Source organism: Strongylocentrotus purpuratus, unplaced genomic scaffold, assembly GCF_000002235.5.
Source record: "Strongylocentrotus purpuratus isolate Spur 01 unplaced genomic scaffold, Spur_5.0 spur5_contig_858, whole genome shotgun sequence".
NCBI classification, from domain to species: domain Eukaryota; kingdom Metazoa; phylum Echinodermata; class Echinoidea; order Camarodonta; family Strongylocentrotidae; genus Strongylocentrotus; species Strongylocentrotus purpuratus.
Window position 1 is genome coordinate 1,964,661 of NW_022145566.1, and position 17,028 is coordinate 1,981,688.

At 41.8% G+C, this 17,028-nt stretch overlaps 1 long non-coding RNA gene across 1 annotated transcript; it reads left to right on the plus strand.

Annotated features, from left to right (window-relative positions):
• Window positions 1-242: 242 nt before the first annotated feature.
• On the plus strand, window positions 243-1,737 carry LOC115929202. Its single transcript, XR_004066374.1, has 2 exons — window positions 243-457; window positions 1,334-1,737. It is a non-coding gene; the product is annotated as an uncharacterized LOC115929202 (long non-coding RNA).
• The last annotated feature ends 15,291 nt before the right edge of the window (window positions 1,738-17,028 follow it).

A 17,028-nucleotide genomic window follows, 5' to 3' on the forward strand; every position in this document is an offset into this window, starting at 1 on the left:
TTCCCGAACTACCATGAATGACGCCCGAGCCCGCCCAATTTGCTTGAAAGTCGCACTCATTGGGTTCGAAAGTAGCCAAACATTTGTTAATGCCGTGGTCTCGTAGAGATCTTCCACAGATCGACGCTCTGAGAGAGAGAGAGAGAGAGAGAGATAGCTCTCTATAGGCCTATAGACGAACGTGGCTTCATTATCTGTTTGGTTCAAAAATTACAAACTAGAAAGTATATACTAGACTCATAGAGATATATACTTAATAACACTAGAGGGCGTACTCGCTCAAATTGCTGTGTGGACCTGGAGCTGTGGCCGCCATTACTAAGGAGGGCAGAAAAACGAACGACCCAACAAGATACTGTGCACAACATACGTGGAAAAAATTGGAGAAGCCAGGTTCGTGCGTTGCATTTGGATGTTCGAACCGAAGAAAGAAAGGGAACTGCATAATATTTCACAAGTAAGTTCTTATTAATGTTATGTTGATTAATAAGGAGATTTTAGAGCTAAAAATGTAGTTTATGCAGTGACTGTAGTATGTACCCGGGTTGTCTCATGACAAGCCACCGCAGCTCCTGCAGCAGCGGAGCGCGCCAGTCCACGCCCGCCGGGCTGGGGCAGGCATGGGTTAAGGTTCTGGGGATGGTGATGGGAAAATTCTGCTGCGCTGGAGTCGCTCGCAACTCCAAGAGCCAGAGAGTCCAACTCGGAAATATAACTCCATGAGCTTGATTCTATTAAAGAAAAGTCTAGAATAAAACGATACAATTAATTTTATCTTATCTAATTTCAAGATAAAAATCAAATGTCAACTTCTTTAGATCTATATTTTAACTATAGACTAGACTCTAGATCTAAGTTAGATCTAGACTCTAGATCTAAACTCTACTCTCTAATTTCTAAAGCCCGAAAGGCAAAGCCAGGTTAGACAGATATAACCATCTGATATGGGTCATTTCTTTAATAAAACTGACATTTGTTGACATTTCCCATAATATAATCGGAGGTCTAGTGGAGCCAGACGCAGTCTCAGTAGAACAACGGACGATATAGAGAGACTAAAGCTTTTGGTCTAAGCCAGGCTAGCCTGCCAAATTTCACATCACAGGAGTTATCCAACTAGGCTAGGCTAGCCTAAAAATCCCACCGCACACTACACTATTTCTATCAAATTTGCTTATGACTTGCTGACATCATTATTATTTTATTTATTTGGCTGGAAGCTGCTTTCAGTTTCAGTCTTAAAAATCACATGAAATAGCATGAATAGTAGAACAATTGTCATGTTATGAGAAAAAACTCATTATTGTTTCCATTTGCTTTTATTGTAATGCAGGAATACACCCAAGGGAGGAAAGGATGTTACACACCACATCTCATTCTTAGAGCTGTGCCTACTGTCTTTCCTGGACATCCTCCCTATAAACAGACCCATGGCTCAAGACTCCCAGCAAAACCATGTACAACATCCAAAAGTGTTCCCGTGCCTCCAAAGAAACCCTATGACATTACAAAAGAACATGACTATTCTTTTTCTGTCTGAGTTGATTAGAAACTGAATATAACCAGACAGCAAGTGCAAGATGCCAAGAAACAGCTTAAAGTGGTGAAACAAGGTAAACAGGAGAGATGGAAAAACCAGGACTCTCTTGCAGGAAGTCCACGAAAGCAAGCTCATTAGCCAGGATCAGCTTGACCTACTTCAACACAACTTTGGAGAGAACGCATTTTCAGGAAAAACAAAACTACAAAGACAGATCGGTCTTTTATATTTTGCCTCTTGTCTGCATAGCTTATCCACTGGATGATTGACTGTGAAGCCGTTTTAAAACTGGAGAGAGCTTTCAATAATCTTTTAAAAAAACAGAACAATCTGAGACTTTTGTTCTGTGTAATAAAATAAAATTTTGGGGACACATTGTGACAGTTGCACAACCTAACCATAATTTTCTGTTTGTTAACTTTACACGAAGGCAAACTAAAGTGGAACTTAGAAGAATTGATTACATTAGGGGTTAAACAAAATGTACTTGAATTTTGAGTTGTTGTGAGGTACACTGTATTTGAATATTTACTCTATAAGCTTCATGATTGTACCTGCTGTATCTGATTCAGTTGCTATAATTCGTCCCTATTTTCAGGAAGTGACGGTAGTGAGGAAAATCGTAACGCAAAGTGAATGCATTTTTTTTCACTACCGTCACTTCGTGAAAACAGCGACAAATTTTTGCAAATTATTTGCACTCTACATGTGCTTTGATTCTGCAGGTACAGTATGGATAACCTGAGATAAACATGTAGACCTTTTTTTATAACATTGTCTGGATTGCTCTCAACCAAGTGATTTACATCATTAAAGATGAAAAGCAAGAAATTCACATCAAGTGAGCCCATTTTTAATAAACGAGAAGAATTCACAGATGTGTGGCAATTGAAAAGCCTGTGTAATGCACACCATATACACACCCATAGATCGTTTTGTACATAGGTTTGAATTTTGTTCCAAAATGGAAAACTGCTTTTGAAGAGATTTGATAACAGAAAAATTATATGGAATAATGTCACTAGATGTAAACCCATAAGATTGTGCACTCTTTGGCTTGTTGTATCTACTGTGTACATTTGAGGGTAATCAGTTTCAAATTTATTATTACACCTGATGAATAATGATGTCAAAAGACCATGTTACTATGAGGTTTCACTGAATAGTGTAGTTCAGTATCCTGAGATGTAAGTCTCTTCAATTATAGTTCTTCATAGCAATACAGGTGACTTGGAATATATATGCTCAATTACTATTTCTGGTTTGCATTTATTACTCGATGTATTATTTGTAAATGTGACGCGCCTGCGTGCGCTTGGAGCCAAGACTAGTTAATAAAGTGTTCGTTATCGCTGACATCTTGACACATAGACATTGGCCTCCTGACATTTATGTTTTGGGAGTTATTGTGGTGGTTTTGGGATGTGTAATGCTTGTCTTTGGTGGCGAATCAATTTGTTGTGGTTGTGTTGCCTATGATCCGTGACAGTATATTTGGGGCTAAAATCTGAGGTGTTGTTTTTGCAATGTTTGTCTTTTCAATTGTGATGTATTATTGCAGTATATATGTCCGATAAAATGTCAAAACGCCTATGCTGTAGAATATCAACACACGTGTGCCGTGTGGTAATAAAAGGTTCATTTATTCATTTTTTTCTTCAAATTTAATTATAAGTTTATTCTCTAAAACTGGTTGATGAAGAAAATAAGAAATACACTGTATCAAGGAGAATATTATTTATGGAGAAAAAAAAGTGGTGTGAATAAATAATTATTACATCAATGATCAGCTGTTTTTAAAGAATATTCATATATATTTATAGTGAACTGTAAAAAATTGAATTACTCTTTCAGACAAAAATAGAGATTTTATAGAGAATGGGTGAAAGACATAAGGTGTGAATTTGATATAAAATGAGTGAGAGAAGAAGAAAAAGAATGTTTGGATGGATGGATGAATGATTGGATGAGTAAATAACATAATTTTTTAAAATAAATGTGTAGGCCTATAATTCTTTCCTTCCCCCTCTTCCTATCTTCAGTATCGTCCTTTATCTGCATTTCCATTATCTACCTATCCTTCTATATTATATCTATCTATCCATCTATTTATGTGTCTAGCTATCTACATACCCATCTCTATCCCAAATCTATAAGTATCAATCTGTTTATAATAGTCATAAACATAAAATGAATATATTACCTTTAAAGCATTTTAAATCAATAAACCCTGGCTCTCATAATAACTGAATTAGAAAGACATTGGCCCCCGGCATTGGCCCTGTAGCATAAAACTTTGTTTAATATCATGACATAAATATCAAATACAAGTCCCAAATGCTTGATTCTGATTGGTTGAAAGCCAAGTAATATTTAATGTCATAATATCGCAGTTTTATATTGACAAAGAGGAAGAAAAATTGAAGATATACTGAAATATAAATAGCTTTTTGTGTCCCTTTTACCTCACCATAACATCCGTAATTAATCTTGACCTACACCAGATACCATGACTGAGGCATGAGTAGGGTTCATGCATTATGCAAAATACCACAATTATAACGTTTCATACTCGAAAACCGATAAATCAACCCGAAAAATGAAGCTTCACATTGCATATCAGTAACACAGTTTCGAAGGGAACATCCGGGTATTTCTCGAAGTTGTGCCCTCCTTAGTAATGGCGGACCGCGCTCCATGCGCGCACAGAGCTTTGAACGGGCGCGTATGACGAGTCCGCACTCTAGCCTTATTAAGTATATATCTCTATGCCTTATTAAGTATATATCTCTATGACTAGACTACTCCTTTACTGCTGACTTCTTTTTTTTTGACAGATGAATAAATAAGTTTTTCCCACTTGTTTACACTAAACCTTTCAGATTATCTTTAATTGTACATGCACCATGTTGTCATGCACATACCAGAATTATTGAGTCCCTTAAATTTTTTAGATCGCTAGATGGCCAATACATGTCTGTATGTTGTTAATATACTGGTGTCCATGCAACACTTAATTGTTATTCCTGTGTTGATCAAGCAATTTCAATGCATTGTCACGGTGAGCGATTTGAAAAATTCGCGAGCCAGAGGGTGCAGATGGGCTTGAAAGACGCCCATGCAACCGCCCATAATGTACGTATCTACGTGCGCGCGAGAAGGCGTGGCGCGCGCGCGCGGCGATAATTTTGTCTCGGCCGAATTTAGCCAGCTGCATCATTATTTTATTCTATGCAGATGTGGTCGTAGTTCTTTGTACGTAACGTACCGTGTGTAGGCCGTGTCTATGATCATCTATGGCTTCTTTAGTAGGCTAAGGAGGCGTGGGGCGCGCGGGGGGGCGGGGGGGGGGGGGGGGGGGGGGGGGGGGGGGGGGGGGGGGGGGGGTAAAGTATCTGAGTCCCACCCACGGCCCCCCCCCCCCCCAATTATTGATACAGATCGAGAAGAGAAGATACCCCGGTGTGCCTCGCTGAGCTGGCCTTCGGCCCCCAATCCTAAAGATCTTCCTAAGCCCATAGTAAGGCTTTGTATTTACAGTGCGTCCCAGAAAAAACGAAACCGAGAATTATCCATGTTTTATCTGAACTTAAAGGTACTATGTCCCATTTGCAAGCCAAAAAAAAATGAAAAGGTTAAATTCCAAAGGCATTTAATAGACAAGACTAATTTAGAACTTCCCTTAAAAAAAAAGGGGAGCTTGAAAATGTCTTTAAGTGGGAAAATAACGACAATTAGTTGTCGAATCGACTCAGGAGCTAAAGAGCCATTAAGTAATAGTCTGATTTTTCAGACCATTGTACTGAATGGTCGTACGTTTTATGCTGCGCAAAGATTCAATCAGTTTAATTTTGGCCATCACAAGAAGTGGGTTATTGATTTAGACAAATGCTCATGTACCCTTTACAGCTCATTTTATGTATGTTATTACCAAAGATGAAAAAAAAACCAGTCAGTCACTCCATAGTGTCTGACAGTGAAGTCTAGCAAGTAATTGGTTTCCTTGCATAATTTGAATATTAGGACACTGCTAACGTTTAAATATCACAGATAGGACATACATGACATATTCATAATTCCTGCAAAGTTCTACAGAATTTGATGTTAGCTGCAAAAGGGACATTATTATTATTATTTGGAAAGCTTAGTGTGGGCAGGCCCACAAAGTACACAAAGGTACATACAGGCCTTTAATTAGCACACCTGGCAGTCCCTCTATTGATGATGATGGTTACCCCTGTAACATAATCGAAGAGTCCAGATACTGCAGGAGTTTGACCACACTTTGTGAGAAGGGCATTCTACTGTTACTTTTACCAAGAAATAACACGTGTCTGTCTTTTCTCTTCATTTAAAGGTAAGCTTGGTTCATCTTTCAAGTTATTATAATCATTGAATTGTTGAGTGTGATTGGATGTTGAAAATCAACTAATGCCAGTTAAAAGTTATTGATTATGTGTGTGACTATATGATGTAGAAGGAGTTCTAAGAAGTATTAATTGTTGAAGAGTGATGTTGATTGACTGTGATTTCTATGTCAGAAAAGAAGTACATTGGAAGAGTATTATTAATTGGACATTATGTAGTTCCATGGTAGGTTGAACTGTCTGATCGATGCAAAGAATAGTATGTCAAGTCATAAACTTTGAATGTTTATGTCTGTAAGGTTCTCATAGAATGAAGTACAGAACTGTTATAAATTCATATGGAAGTTTATCCTCCATTTACTATTAGAGCATGTAGATAGAATAAGAGTTTGTCTAGAGTTGATAAAGAAAAGGTAAATGTTATATCACCAATGGTACTTTCCAGATTTACAATATATCTTTCGGAACTTACTCTAACTACAAATTAGGTGAATAGTGTATATACTATGCAACAGTGCCATTGAGTTAATGTGTATGATCAAGTGTAGATACATAGTGTTGAAACAACAGAGTATAATACATACACGGTATGCCATGTGTAGTAGATCTTCCCCCTCTTCCATCCCTCCCTTATCTCTCTTTGTTCACTCTGTGTGGAGAGCTAGGTTAACCCTCTCCCTTGGTAGAGGAACACACTCTCTCTTCCTCTCTCTCTCTCTCTCTCTCTCTCTCTCTCTCTCACAGATACTCTATCTCTTCCCACTCTCTCTCTCTCTCTCTCTCTCTCTTTCTCCCTTCCCCAGTATTCTTGTTCACGCTGTGTTGTAAGCTATTACACTCTCCATTGGGCTAGGACAAGGGAATTAGTGTTAGGAGGCATGTTTGCTTAAGAGCTCAGATTAGAAGTTGGAAACACTGAAGAGTTTGCATTTGCCTGGCATAAGGGATTGTCTTAGCATAGTTAATTGGTAGTTTTCAATAGAATAAACCTGTACATAAATATCCCATAATTGTATTTCTATTTAAAGATTGATGTTTAGGATATCGATTGGCTTAATACAACATGTATCGCTGTATATTGTAGAAGTGGAAGTTATCAGATTTCTTAGAGACAATCAATATTCTTTAGTCTATATTTCTTGTCTTGTATATAGTTCATGGTTATTCTTCTCTGTTTCTATGTCATATCCTGGGTAGTCTAAGCATAATAATAGTGCATTAATAGGTGAATCATGCAGATAGCAGTAATGATTGATAAGCTCGTTTTCCTAAAACGATAGTTACACCTGAGAATATATATGTACTGTGTGCTAGCTTGAAGGATACAACATAGGTCTATGTTTACGTTATATTTCTATAAATCTGAGAGGGTATTACGAATCACAATATTAGTAGGAATATATATAATATTATCTGTTTGTTACTAGGTTAGTGTTTATTTAATTGGATAATGAAACTGTATTAATAGTTTAATTTGTAGATATTAGTTAAATAGGAACTCGTTAATACATTGTGTTATCAATGTTAAGTTTATTATATGAGACTGAATAACCTCGGGGTTACAGTATCTTGATATATATGTTGAATCTCAACATATTCATATTATTATTTTGTATACATTCATGTGTTTGATTATTTGTCTAAATAAAAGGATTCTACTGTTACTTTTACCAAGAAATAACACGTGTCTGTCTTTTCTCTTCATTTAAAGGGTCGAGGCGGGCTACATTTTGGAGGCACTGCCCGGATGATGCTGAGATGGTGTACGAGTTCTCCCTAACGACTCCACCCAACTCCAACATCTCCGAACAGCCCTAGACGAGGCCCTACCCAATTCCAGAGACAGCTTGACAAGAAGGCCGATTCCGGAGCTATCTATGATGGCAGGATTTGAGGAGCTGATCGACGATGTGCTGCAAAGATTGTCAGCGAGCACGGAGGAGCAGCTACTAAAGGCGGCAGTGGAGCTCAAGCTACCTGAGGAAGACGTGGGGAAGGCCAAGTCGAAAGGGCGAGCAGGACTGAAGCGTGTCATCAGACGCTTCCTAGATGGGGATGAGCTGGAGGATTCAGAGGACGGAGGCGAATCAGTGTTGCAGGGTTTGGCCAAGATCCTGGGAAAGGGGGACAGAGATGGAGATGAGAATGTGGTTGAGGTAAAGGCCAGGACCACTAAGCTTCCAAGAGAACCACCCACCCAGCCAAAGTCAGACCAGCCAGCCGAAGAGGCAGACGACACGTCACAGAGATCCCCCATCCTCAAGATGACCAACCAGCTGCCAAATACTCCAGTCACGTGGAGAAAGGAGTTTAGGATACAGGGGCAGATTGGCGAGCCTAGCCAGAAGGACAAACTCTCTTTCGTTTCCCTCGCAAGACAGATCAACAGTGGCTTGAAAAAGGGATTTCCAGCTGAGGAGATCACCGAAGCAGTGGTGCGTGCTGTGAATCCAGGGCTCTCGCTCCGGAGCTATTTGGAGGGACGAGGTGATTTGGACTTGCCACTGTTGCGTCGCCTCCTGCGATCCCATTTTAGGGAGAGGGACGCTACTGCACTCTTCCAGGAGTTATCCTCGGCTGTGCAGGTTCCAAAGGAATCGCCACATGACTTCGTGCTCCGCACCCTGGACTTGAAACAAAAGGTACTGTTCGCGTCAGAGGAAAAGGGGGCAGCAATCTGCTATGGGAGTACGCAGGTCCACAAGATGGCGTGGAGAGCAATCTCCACCGGTCTCCAGGATGCTGTTATCCAGCATGAGCTCAGGTCAACTCTGCAGCAAGATGTATCGGATGAGGAGCTTCTGGAGGTGTTGACCACTGCAGTTGCACATGAGAGTGAGCGTCAACAAAAGCTGAAACCTCGCCAAGCCCGAGTTGCTGCTGCCATCGCAGAACCGGCAAAGCCTGAGACCACCTCTAAGCAAACGAGTAAGACAGAGGCACTGAACTTGAAAGAGCTGACGAACAGCATCCAACAGATTGTGAAGGCCGAGCTCAGTGCCCTGATGGCTCAACCGAGAGGACCAAGATCTGGCAGGAGAGAGAGGGGCTGCGAGGCATGCCAGCAACAAGGACAAGGAGAGAGCTGCCGCCACTGTTTCCGGTGTGGAAGCTCTGAACATTATGCCAGGGGATGCAACATGAGGAGGCAGGGAAACGGGGTAGGGTTACTTGGGAGGGACAACCAGTAACCTCCGATCCATCAAAGTCCCGACCTACCCTCAACTCGACAACACCTACAATAAACCCCAAGACGAGGACGCGAATGATAAAACTTATTGGAAAACAATGCCTTGTATCTTTGGTGCTGAATGATACGCATGTTGAAGTCTTGTGGGACACAGGAGCACAAGTCTCAATAATTTCATTAGATTGGCTGCGACAGTACATACCCAAAACCCAAGTCCTACCCATTTCAGCAATCCTAGATGGAGAGGAGACTTTGCAGGTGGCTGCAGTGAATGATACAGTCGTCTCATATGAAGGATGGGTGAAGCTGCAGTTGAGAATACCAAGGCGTGAACAGAAACCAGCCATCACCGTTCCTGTCCTCGTAACCAATCAAACAATGAGGCACCCGATCATCGGTTACAATGTTATCGAGGAACTCATCAAGGAAGACTCCAAGAATGATGCCAAGATATCCCTTAATCGTATCCTCCCTAAATCTCATTGGCAGAAAATCAATGCGCTCACTGCTATTCTGAAGGGCCAGGAAGGAGAGGATATGTGCAGTGTCCTGATGGGTAGACATCCCATTACAATCAACCCTGGACAGACTCGAATGATTGTCTGCAATGTCCGCCTCAACCTCGCCGACTCAACCACTGTCCTGTTGGAAGCCGACCCCCTTCATGTCCTTCCCGACGGTTTGAGCATCGAGTCAACACCTGTCGACCTCAAGGCTGGGAGACGCATGAAGATATCCACCCCAATCACCAACGACAGGAAGTGCAGTATCACCTTACCATCGTATTCATGCTTGGGGAAACTAACTGCACTGCGCTCTGTATTACCAGCAGAGTTGCTCCAGGAGGGCAGACCACACCCAACCATGAAGGCGCATGTCGCCGAGGTGTCTGTTACATCTGCTGACAGCCTGCTAACTGAGAAATGGGCCCCATCAGTCGACTTGTCCCATCTGGATGACGGCCAGAAAGCAGGAGTGGAGGCGATGCTGAAGGAGGAAAGCGCTGCATTTGTCAAGAATGAACAAGACATGGGGTGTATCCAATCATTACAGATGCATCTTACACTGACTGACAATACACCGGTCCAGAAGACATACATGGCGGTCCCTCCACCCCTGATGAAGGAAGTGCGTGAATATCTACGAGACCTGATTAGCCGAGGCTGGATTGCAAAGTCAAAATCTGCTTACTCATCTCCAATAGTGTGCGTGCGTAAGAAGGATGGGACTTTGCGATTGTGTGTGGACTATCGCCAACTTAATCAGAGGACCATGGCCGATCGCCAGCCAATACCACGAATCCAAGACACATTGGACACTTTAGATGGCAACCGGTGGTTTTCAACGCTGGACCAGGGTAAAGCCTACCACCAAGGTTTTATGGATGAGGCCAGCCGTCCCCTCACTGCCTTCATCACACCTTGGGGATTGTACGAATGGGTGAGGATTCCTTTCGGCTTGAAAAACGCTCCGGCTGCTTTCCAAAGATGCATGGAATCTTGTCTAGAGGGACTCAACAACGAAATATGTGTCACATACCTGGATGACATTCTTGTCTACAGTAAGACGTTTGAGGAACATGTTTCTCGGCTCAGAACAATCCTTCAGACAGTGCAAAAACATGGAATGAAGCTACGGCCTACCAAATGTCATCTTTTCCAGGAAGAGGTTAACTACCTGGGACGCCTTGTTTCTGCTGAGGGCCATCGACCAAACCCTGCCGACATAACTGCAGTGCTGGCTTTGAAGGAAAAGAGACCAGCCACCGTTGGAGACGTGAGGAAAATCATGGGTCTACTCGGCTATTACCGTCGGTATATACCAGATTTCTCAAAGATGGCAAAACCCATGTACAACCTGTTAACAACAGACGTCAGCTCAGGAGGAACCAAGAAGAAGAAGAAATCTAACAAACAGGCATCTAAGAAACACCACCAGGCTTCTTCCCGCACTCCTGTAACATGGACACAACTTCACCAAGAGAGAGTGGAGATGCTAATCGATCATTTGGTCCAACCACCCGTGATGGCTTTTCCAGATTTCTCACAGCCATTCGTGTTACACACAGATGCATCACAGGAAGGTCTTGGAGCAGTCTTGTACCAGCGCAAAGAGGGAAAGTTACGGGTGATCGCCTATGCATCCCGCACTCTTACACCAGCAGAGCGGAATTATAATTTGCACTCTGGCAAATTGGAATTTCTAGCCCTGAAGTGGTCAGTATGTGACAAGTTCCGCGACTACCTATTCTATGCTCCCTCTTTCCTTGTCTATACAGATAACAATCCGCTGACCTACATGATGTCCACCGCAAAGTTGAATGCAACTGGGCAAAGATGGGTATCAGAGCTTGCTGACTTCAACTTCACAGTGAAATACCGCCCAGGCCATGCCAACGCTGATGCAGATACGCTGTCAAGGATGCCTCTGAACATAGAGACATACATCGACGAATGCACAGAACAATCGCCAGCTTCCAGTATATGTGTAGCAGTGACACAAGTGCATGAAGCTCAGGAAACCCTTCCACTAGTAGCCAGCCTTACAGCGGATATTGCCATGGCTGAGGGTTTGGACGATAGCTCATCCCCAATCCAAGAGGTATCCAAGGAAGAACTCGCCAAGGCTCAGCATGATGACCGTGTGCTTGGAAAGATCATCAAACTGAAAGAACAGGACAACTCTCCAACCCCCACATGTTGGAGGTCTGCTTCTAGTGAAGAGAGAGCCCTCTTGCGAGAGCTGAAGAAACTGGAGTTAGGGCAAGATGGCATCCTCCATCGAAGAACACCAACTAGAAGACAAATCGTCCTACCTCCATGCTACCGGATGCGAGTGCTCAAGGATCTACATGTAAACATGGGTCATCTTGGTGTAGATCGAGTACTCGATTTAGCAAGGCAAAGGTTCTACTGGCCAAACATGCAGAAAGATGTGGAACACTTCATCCATCGTGAATGTAGCTGTCTCATCCAGCGTAAACCTAACCGACAGATTAGAGCTCCAATGGTACCAATCCTGACATCTGAGCCCCTAGAGCTCATCTCCATAGACTTTGTACACCTGGAAACCAGTAAAGGTGGTTATGAGTACATACTTGTTGTGGTTGATCATTTTACAAGGTATGCTCAAGCATATCCCACGAGAAACAAGTCTGGCCAAACTGCAGCTGACAGAATCTTTAATGATTTTGTACTTAGATTCGGTTTTCCCCGCCGGATACTCCATGATCAAGGAGGCGAGTTTGAGAATAGGTTATTCCACCGGCTGCAGCAGCTCTCAGGGGTGCAGAATTCAAGGACAACTCCCTATCACCCCCAAGGGAATGGAAAAGCTGAGCGTTTCAACAGGACACTCCTTTCGATGTTGAGGACGCTTACTGTGGAGCAAAAGTCAAACTGGAAGGAGCACCTACTTAAAGTAGTCCACGCCTACAATTCTACTCGAAACGAGGCGACTGGCTATGCCCCAGCCTTCCTGATGTTTGGTCGTACACCAAGGCTACCAATCGACTTAGCATTCGGACTGAATGAAGAACACTCCACAACTGGTGACCAAAAGACATATGCTCAGAGATGGAAAACAGCCATGAGGGAAGCCTATGACCTGGCAAAGCAGACATCGCAGGCCAAGGCAGAAGCTACAAAGAAAACCAGAGACAAGGGACTACATCCACTCCCCTTAGAGCAAGGTGATAGAGTACTGGTGAGAAATATGGTACCACAGCAAGGGCCCTCAAAATTGCGGTCATACTGGGAGAAGCAAGTTCATATCGTGAAACGGCGTCTTTCTCCAGACATCCCTGTATATGAAGTCTGTCCTGAGATCGGTCAAGGTAGAGTTAGAGTGCTCCATCGCAATATGTTATTGCCCTGCGATTACTTGGGATTGCGAGTTCAGCAGGATCAGCCAAGCGGGGACAGGCAGAGACGGATACCTCGGGCACTACCACAGGCCTCCCCAGCAGAGATGAGAGACGAAAGTGATGACTCGGATGATGAAGAAGTCACGCTTATTCCTGTTCATCCACGCATTGCATCACCACCAGCTTCGCCACCCCCACCTCAGCCCCCATCTCGACTTGAGCCAAGGTATCCATTGCAGCCAACACCAGACAGCAGGATTGCTGATGATAACCAGCAAGGCACACCTCAAGCACCCTTACCTCATCCTGCTAACATACCTCCACCTCCCCCTGCCCCAATCCCACCTGTCCCAATGCCACCTTTCCTACCTCCACCACCACCACCACCACCACCTCCAACTTTCTTTTCTTCACAGGATGCTGACCTCTACGACTCAGAAGACTGTAGCCCTCCGCAGCAGGATCGTCGGAACCCACCACGCAGGAGACAGCCTCCGCCGGTTCTGACCTATACTCAGCTTGGTGAGCCTCAGCAATGGCGACGGGACCCCAATGTCAACATGGTGCAAGCTGAGCTCCCGAGGATGAATGGACAGCCAGGGCTGTACTACCCGCATACACAACCACACCAGAGGATGATGCATCAAGCAGACCCCTGGTCATGGGATGCTGGCCTACCGAGAGGACAGCAGCAGGTTCGTATACCTCATGAAATGCCTTCGTTTATCTCCAGGCCTGCGTGGGACGCGGGACAATTCCAGCAATGGCAGCCATGGATGACAAGGACCCCCGCCCCACAGCCGACATTTGGTCAGAACTAATTTGAACATTTGAACAATTGACCTATACGAACACTGGACCGTATGTCTAGCTCGGACACCAAAATCATGAATATGACATCTTGGAAAGAGACTGCGGCAGATATTCTAATTTAAAATAAGTTATTTTTATGTTGTTTTTTTTCTAAGATCATGAGTTCTTGGATGTTTAGAAAAACCTTTTGGACATTTTGCATGTTCTAGAGAGTCCTCTGGTTATCTTTTGTGCTGGATTGTACCGATAGTGAAAAGTCCTGCTAAAAGGTAATGTTAGGGTAGCATGGGTGACTTGAAGGGTAATGGCAGACAGTACGCAGATACTGCGACGGAGAAATTATTACTTGAAACAACTGTAAAAGTTGCTTGGATAAGAAAGGAAGGCCTCTTTTCTTCTTCCAGACCTCTGAAATGGAATAATTCCATGAGGAAGTGAATTTTTTTTTTTTTCCTTTTGACTCTGCCACAGAAATGAGTTCTCTCATTCTTTTGATACCAGATGACTACTCTAGGTGTGCAAGCGTTTATTTGAATACATGCATATATTTTTTTAACTGTTGTATTGAAACCGTTATTGTACATTGTACTTAAGTTTATGATGATAGGGAAGCATGAAAATGAACCGGCCAGCTTATTTTTTCGGGGGGAGAGTGTGGGCAGGCCCACAAAGTACACAAAGGTACATACAGGCCTTTAATTAGCACACCTGGCAGTCCCTCTATTGATGATGATGGTTACCCCTGTAACATAATCGAAGAGTCCAGATACTGCAGGAGTTTGACCACACTTTGTGAGAAGGGCATTCTACTGTTACTTTTACCAAGAAATAACACGTGTCTGTCTTTTCTCTTCATTTAAAGGTAAGCTTGGTTCATCTTTCAAGTTATTATAATCATTGAATTGTTGAGTGTGATTGGATGTTGAAAATCAACTAATGCCAGTTAAAAGTTATTGATTATGTGTGTGACTATATGATGTAGAAGGAGTTCTAAGAAGTATTAATTGTTGAAGAGTGATGTTGATTGACTGTGATTTCTATGTCAGAAAAGAAGTACATTGGAAGAGTATTATTAATTGGACATTATGTAGTTCCATGGTAGGTTGAACTGTCTGATCGATGCAAAGAATAGTATGTCAAGTCATAAACTTTGAATGTTTATGTCTGTAAGGTTCTCATAGAATGAAGTACAGAACTGTTATAAATTCATATGGAAGTTTATCCTCCATTTACTATTAGAGCATGTAGATAGAATAAGAGTTTGTCTAGAGTTGATAAAGAAAAGGTAAATGTTATATCACCAATGGTACTTTCCAGATTTACAATATATCTTTCGGAACTTACTCTAACTACAAATTAGGTGAATAGTGTATATACTATGCAACAGTGCCATTGAGTTAATGTGTATGATCAAGTGTAGATACATAGTGTTGAAACAACAGAGTATAATACATACACGGTATGCCATGTGTAGTAGATCTTCCCCCTCTTCCATCCCTCCCTTATCTCTCTTTGTTCACTCTGTGTGGAGAGCTAGGTTAACCCTCTCCCTTGGTAGAGGAACACACTCTCTCTTCCTCTCTCTCTCTCTCTCTCTCTCTCTCTCTCTCACAGATACTCTATCTCTTCCCACTCTCTCTCTCTCTCTCTCTCTCTCTTTCTCCCTTCCCCAGTATTCTTGTTCACGCTGTGTTGTAAGCTATTACACTCTCCATTGGGCTAGGACAAGGGAATTAGTGTTAGGAGGCATGTTTGCTTAAGAGCTCAGATTAGAAGTTGGAAACACTGAAGAGTTTGCATTTGCCTGGCATAAGGGATTGTCTTAGCATAGTTAATTGGTAGTTTTCAATAGAATAAACCTGTACATAAATATCCCATAATTGTATTTCTATTTAAAGATTGATGTTTAGGATATCGATTGGCTTAATACAACATGTATCGCTGTATATTGTAGAAGTGGAAGTTATCAGATTTCTTAGAGACAATCAATATTCTTTAGTCTATATTTCTTGTCTTGTATATAGTTCATGGTTATTCTTCTCTGTTTCTATGTCATATCCTGGGTAGTCTAAGCATAATAATAGTGCATTAATAGGTGAATCATGCAGATAGCAGTAATGATTGATAAGCTCGTTTTCCTAAAACGATAGTTACACCTGAGAATATATATGTACTGTGTGCTAGCTTGAAGGATACAACATAGGTCTATGTTTACGTTATATTTCTATAAATCTGAGAGGGTATTACGAATCACAATATTAGTAGGAATATATATAATATTATCTGTTTGTTACTAGGTTAGTGTTTATTTAATTGGATAATGAAACTGTATTAATAGTTTAATTTGTAGATATTAGTTAAATAGGAACTCGTTAATACATTGTGTTATCAATGTTAAGTTTATTATATGAGACTGAATAACCTCGGGGTTACAGTATCTTGATATATATGTTGAATCTCAACATATTCATATTATTATTTTGTATACATTCATGTGTTTGATTATTTGTCTAAATAAAAGGATTCTACTGTTACTTTTACCAAGAAATAACACGTGTCTGTCTTTTCTCTTCATTTAAAGGGTCGAGGCGGGCTACATTAGATCCTCTTCTTTCATTTGATGAAACTCGTATAATACTTATTTCACGCATGAGTGATCAAAATGAATTTGAAGAGAGGAAACCAAAAAGTCATTTGGCGGACGATTTTTGAATTTCACTAGGAGAAAATCACATTTCTAGAAAGTTTAATTTCTACCCTTTCATTATGACACCTCAATCAGGAAAAATGAGCAAGGAATGACAAAGTTCTGTTTGTTTAAAGTAGTGCTTGCATTTCCATAAATTTATCAAACGAATTCGTTTTCATTGGGTGCCCGTCGTAGCAACAAACAGAGTTGACAAAAGACTTAACTCCATTTCGTTGACAATCGGCCGTAAACGAAAGACTTCATGCATGGCTGATTGTCAACGAAACGGAGTTAAGTCTGTTGTAAATTCTGCATGTTGCTATGGCAGGCAGCCAGTGAAAACGAATTCGTTTGATAAAATTATGGAAATACAAGCACTACTTTAAACAAACAGAACTTTGTCATTCCTTGCTCATTTTTCCTGATTGAGGTGTCATATGAAAGGGCAGAACCTCAACTTTCTAGAAATCAGATACCATCCGCCAAATGACTTTTTGGTTTCCTCTCTTCAAATCAGTCATTTTAATCACTCATGCGTGAAATATGCATATGAGTTGCATCAAA